This window comes from Triticum aestivum, chromosome 1D (assembly GCF_018294505.1).
Source record: "Triticum aestivum cultivar Chinese Spring chromosome 1D, IWGSC CS RefSeq v2.1, whole genome shotgun sequence".
NCBI lineage: Eukaryota > Viridiplantae > Streptophyta > Magnoliopsida > Poales > Poaceae > Triticum > Triticum aestivum.
Window position 1 is genome coordinate 446,151,498 of NC_057796.1, and position 6,368 is coordinate 446,157,865.

A 6,368-nucleotide genomic window follows, 5' to 3' on the forward strand; every position below is an offset into this window, starting at 1 on the left:
CAGCTGCCGGCATTCTCCCTCTTCATGTAAACCTTGTAAAATAAGAGAGAATAGGCATAAGTATTGTGACATAACGTGTAATAACAGCCCATAATGCAATGAATATCGATATAAAAGCATGATGCAAAATGGACGTATCAACTCCCCCAAGCTTAGACCTCGCTTGTCCTCAAGCGGAAGCCGATAACGATAAATATGTCCACATGTTTACAGATAGAGGGGTCGATAAAATAAAATACAGACATGAGGGCATCATGATCATTCTTATAACAGCAACATATATATATATATATATATATTGTCATATGATTTCTTATGCTCAATTAATAATCTATTCACAATGTCAAGTGTGAATCGGAAACTTCATTGAGAACTAACAAACTATAATCTCAGTCATTGAGGCAATTGCAATTTATCATAACATCGTAAAGAGTCAATATAAGAGCTTTTCAGCAAGTCGACATACTCAACTATCATTTAGTCTTTCACAATTGCTAACACTCACGCAATACTTGTGGTTATGGAGTTTTAATAGGACACAGAGAAAGATAGGGGCTTATAGTTTCGCCTCCCAACCTTTTACCTCGAGGGTAATGTCAACAATAATAATTCATGCTAACATACATCCAATTGGATATATATATATATATATATATATATATATATATATATATATATATATATCAGGATCTTCCCAACACAATGTGCTTGCCAAAGGATAAAATGTAAAAAGGAAAGGTGAAGATCACCATGACTCTTGCATAAGGTAAGAGACAAGAACAAAAGATAGGCCCTTCGCAGAGGGAAGCAGAGGTTGTCATGTGCTTTTATGGTTGGATGCACGAAATCTTAATGCAAAAGAACGTCACTTTATATTGCCACTTGTGATATGGACCTTTATTATGCAGTCTGTTGCCTTTATTGCTTCCATATCACAAGATCGTATAAAGCTTATTTTCTCCACACTAATAAATCATACATATTTAGAGAGCAATTTTTATTGCAATGCAACATGACAACTTACTTGAAGGATCTTACTCAATCCATAGGTAGATATGGTGGACTCTCATGGCAAAACTGGGTTTAAGGGTATTCGGAAGCACAAGTAGTATCTCTACTTGGTGCAAAGAATTTGGCTAGCATGAGAGGGAAAGGCAAGCTCAACATGTTGGATGATCCATGACAATATACATTATTTCGGATATAAGAAAACTTAACCCATTATGTTGTCTTCCTTGTCCAACATCAACTCTTTAGCATGTCATACTTTAATGAGTGCTCACAATCATAAAAGATGTCCAAGATAGTATATTTATATGTGAAAACCTATCTTTCTTTATTACTTCCTATTAATTGCAACGATGACCAAAACTATGTTTGTCAACTCTCAACAACTTTTATTCATCATACTCTTTATATGTGAAGTCATTACTCTCCATAAGATCGATATGATCTCTTTACTTCTTTTTATTCTTTCTTTCTCTTTTATTCCCTCAAGATCATAGCAAGATAATCAAGCCCTTGAGTCAACACTAATCTTTATTATGTATAGCTCACGGACTCGATTACATAGAAGGATCATGAAGCAAAACTCAAAAGTAAATCATATAATACTTTTATTCTACTAGATCAAGATATTACCAAAAGGATCGAACTAAGAAAAACGGTAAAGATAGGTGTGATGGTGATACGATACCGGGGCACCTCCCCCAAGCTTGGCAGTTGCCAAGGGGAGTGCCCATACCCATGTGAGTATATCTCTTTTCCTGGTGAAGGAGATGGAGGTGATGATGGACAGTCGCACATCGAGCGTAGGAGATCCTCCAATTTGCGGATAATGCCCTTGAGTGCGATCATATACTCCTTCAACAAAAGATTTTCACGTGTGAGATGCTTGTTTTGTATACGAGCTAACTCAATCATCTTGAAAGCTTCGATCTCAGTTGGGGTAAGAAGATTGTGATCAAGTTGAAGGATGTCTTCTACTGCCGGAACTTGGTCCTCCATGGACTTCTTAATCCCATCTTCCTTGTTGATCTTCCCGGGTTCTTCTCTCTTCAGCTCTATCTTCATTAGCCAAGCATTGTTGTCACTATTGTTGGAGGAGGGGGACGACATGATGTCTGGCCTTGACAACCCTGGAAGAAAATAGCTTGAAATGAAAACAGAGGATATTTGCGTGGTACGGTGGTCAAAACCTTTGGGAGATTATATAATGAATATTTACTGACCAAAAGTATCGTGCAAGAAAACAGAGTCCGGAGAGCACATGAGGTGCCCACGAGGCAGGGGCGTGCCCAGGGGGTAGGGCACACCCTCCAACCTCGTGGAAGCCTCGTGGCCTTCCCGAACTACTTCTTATTTTCCTATTTTCTTAAATATTCCAAAACGGAGAAAAATTGCCATTAGAACTGTTTTGGAGTCGGTTTACTTACCGTACCACATACCTATTCCTTTTCAGAGTCTGAAACATTCTGGAAAGTGTCTCTTATGTATTCCTCCGGGGTTACGGTTTCAATAACATTGGTTTCAACATTTATAGGATTACTTGAGATATAATGTTTGATTCTTTGACCGTTCACCACCTTCGGATTTGTGCCTTCGAAGTTGTTGATTTTTATGGCACCGGAACAATAGACCTCCTCGATAACATAAGGACTTTCCCATTTAGAGAGAAGTTCTCCTGCAAAAAATCTTAAACGAGAGTTGAATAGCAACACATAATCACCTACATTAAACTCACGTTTTTGTATCCTTTTGTCATGCCATCTTTTAACCTTTTCTTTAAACTGTTTGGCATTCTCATAGGCTTGAGTTCTCCATTCATCAAGTGAGCTAATGTCAAATAGCCTCTTCTCACCGGCAAGTTTGAAATCATAATTGAGCTCTTTAATGGCCCAATATGCCTTATGTTCTAGTTCGAGAGGTAAGTGACATGCTTTTCCATAAACCATTTTATACGGAGACATACCCATAGGGTTTTTATATGCAGTTCTATAGGCCCATAATGCATCATCAAGTTTCTTAGACCAATTCTTTCTAGATCTATTAATTGTCTTTTGCAAAATTAATTTGAGCTCTCTGTTACTCAATTCTACTTGACCACTAGACTGCGGGTGATACAGAGATGCAATTCTATGATTAACATCATACTTGGCAAGCATTTTACGAAAGGCACCATGAATAAAATGTGAACCACCATCAGTCATTAAATATCTAGGGACTCCAAACCTCAGAAAAAATAACTTCTTTAAGCATCTTAATAGAGGTTTTATGATCAGCACTACTAATTGGAATAGCTTCTACCCACTTAGTAACGTAATCAACAGCAACTAAAATATGTGTATACCCATTAGAGGAAGGAAACGGTCCCATATAATCAAAGCCCCAAACATCAAATGGTTCAATAACAAGTGAATAATTCATAGGCATTTCTTGACGTCTACTAATATTACCAATTCTTTGACATTCATCACAAGATAAGACAAACTTACGGGCATCTTTGAAGAGAGTAGGCCAATAAAAACCGGATTGCAATACCTTATGTGCAGTTCTATCTCCAGCGTGGTGTCCTCCATAAGCTTCGGAGTGACACTTGCATAGGATTTGTTCCTGTTCACGCTCAGGTATACAATGTTTAATAACACCATCTACTCCTTCTTTATAAAGGTGCGGGTCATCCCAGAAGTAATGTCTTAAATCATAGAAAAACTTTTTATTTTGCTGGTATGTGAAACTAGGCGGTATAAATTTAGCAATAATATAATTAGCATAATCAGCATACCATGGAGTAGCACGAGAAGCATTTATGACAGCTAATTGTTCATCAGGAAAGCTATCATCAAGAACATTCTCTAACCTAGACAAGTTGTCTGCAACGCGGTTCTCAGCTCCCTTTCTATCAATAATATGCAAGTCAAATTCTTGTAGCAAGAGAATCCATCTAATAGGTCTAGGTTTACCATCTTTATTTTCCATAAGGTATTTAATAGCAGCATGACCAGTGTGAACAGTTACTTTAGAATCAACAATATAAGGTCTGAACTTATCACAAGCAAATACAACTGCTAAAAATTCTTTTTCAGTAGTAGCATAATTTCTCTAGGCATTGTCTAGAGTTTTACTAGCATATTAGATAACATGTAATTTCTTATCAACTCTTTGCCCTAGAACAGCGCCTACAGCATAATTACTAGCATCACACATAATTTCAAAGGGTAAATTCCAATCAGGTGGCTGACCAATAGGTGAAGAAATTAATGCTTTCTCAAGTATTTCAAATGCTTCTACACAGTCATCAGCAAAGACAAAAGGAATATCTTTCTGTAAGAGATTAGTCAGAGGCCTGGAGATTTTAGAGAAGTCCTTAATGAACCTCCTATAAAAACCGGCATGACCAAGGAAACTTCTTATACCTTTGATGTCCTTGGGACACGGCATCTTTTCAATGGCATCAACTTTAGCTTTATCAACTTCAATACCTCTTTCCAAAATTTTATGCCCCAAGACAATGCCTTCATTAACCATAAAGTGGCACTTCTCCCAATTCAAGACAAGATTAGTTTCTTCACATCTCTGCAAAACTCGATCAAGGTTGCTTAAGAAATCATCAAAAGAGGATCCATAAACAGAGAATCATCCATGAAAACCTCACAAATCTTTTCACAAAAGTCAGAGAATATAGCCATCATGCATCTTTGAAAGGTAGCAGGTGCATTACATAAACCAAAAGGCATACGTCTATAAGCAAAGGTACCAAAAGGACAAGTAAAAGTGGTATTTTCTTGATCCTCGGCTGACACAAGTATTTGAGAGAAACCAGAGTAACCATCTAGAAAGCAAAAAAGTGTATGTTTGGATAATCTTTCTAGCATTTGATGAATGAAAGGCAGAGGGTAATGATCTTTTTTAGTAGCTTTATTTAATTCGCGGAAATCAATTACCATCCTATAACATGTAATAATTCTTTGCGGAATCAATTCATCTTTATCATTAGGAATGACAGTAATACCTCCCTTCTTAGGGACACAATGGACATGACTTACCCATTGACTATCTGCAATGGGATAGATTATACCCGCTTCAAGGAGCTTTAATATCTCCTTTCTTACCACTTCTTTCATCTTAGGATTTAGCCGTTGTTGGTGATCAATAACTGGTTTGGCGTCTTTCTCCAAATTTATTTTCTGTTGACATAGAGTGTTGACATAGATCATCAAGAGTATATCCAATAGCAGCACGGTGCTTCCTCAAAGTTTTCAATAATTTCTTTTCTTCATGCTCTGAAAGGTTAGCCCTAATAATAACAGGATATATCTTCTTTTCATCAAGATAAGCATATTTAAGAGTATCAGGTAATGGTTTAAGCTCAAACACGGGATCACCCTTGGGTGGAGGGGGATCCCCTAGGATTTCAACAGGCAAGTTGTGTTTGAAAATAGGTCCCTGTTTAAAGAATACTTCATCTATTTTCCTTCTTTCATTCATAAACATATCATTTTCATGGTCTAGCAAATATTGTTCTAACGGGTCATTAGGAGGCACGACAATAGAAGCATGACCAATAATTTCATCTTTACTAGGCAATTCCTCATCAAGGGGTTGTCTACGAAATTTAGCAAAGTTAAACTCATGAGACATATCTCCCAGACCGATAGTAACAACATCCTTTTCGCAGTCTATCCTAGCATTAACAGGATTCAAGAAGGTTCTACCAAATATGATGGGACAAAAGCTATCTTGTGGGGAACCAAGAACAAGAAAATTAGCAGGATATTTAACTTTCCCACACAAGACTTCAACATCTCTATCAATCCCGATTGGTGAAATGGTATCTCTATTGGCAAGCTTAATTGTAACATCAATTTCTTCTATCTCAGCAGGTGCAATATCATGCATAATTTCTTTATATAAGGAATGAGGTATTGCACTTGCACTAGCACCCATATCACATAAGCCATGATAACAATGATCTCCTATTTTAACAGAAATAACAGGCATGCCTACCACAAGTCTATGTTTATCTTCAACACCAGGTTTAGCAATTTTAGCAGTCTCATCACAGAAGTAAATAACATGCCCATCGATATTATCAGCCAAGAGATCTTTAACCTTAGAAATTTTAGGTTCAACTTTAACTTGCTCAGGGGCTTTGTGTGTCCTAATATTACTTTTGTTGACTACAGTTGAAGCTTTAGCATGATCCTTTATTCTAACAGGGAAAGGTGGTTTCTCAATATAAGCAGTAGGAACGACAGGATCATTATAAGTGATAGTCTTTTCTTCAACTTTAATAGGTGCAACTACTTTTACTTCAATGGGAGGATTATATTTAAACCACTTCTCCTTAGGGAGATCAACATGAGTAG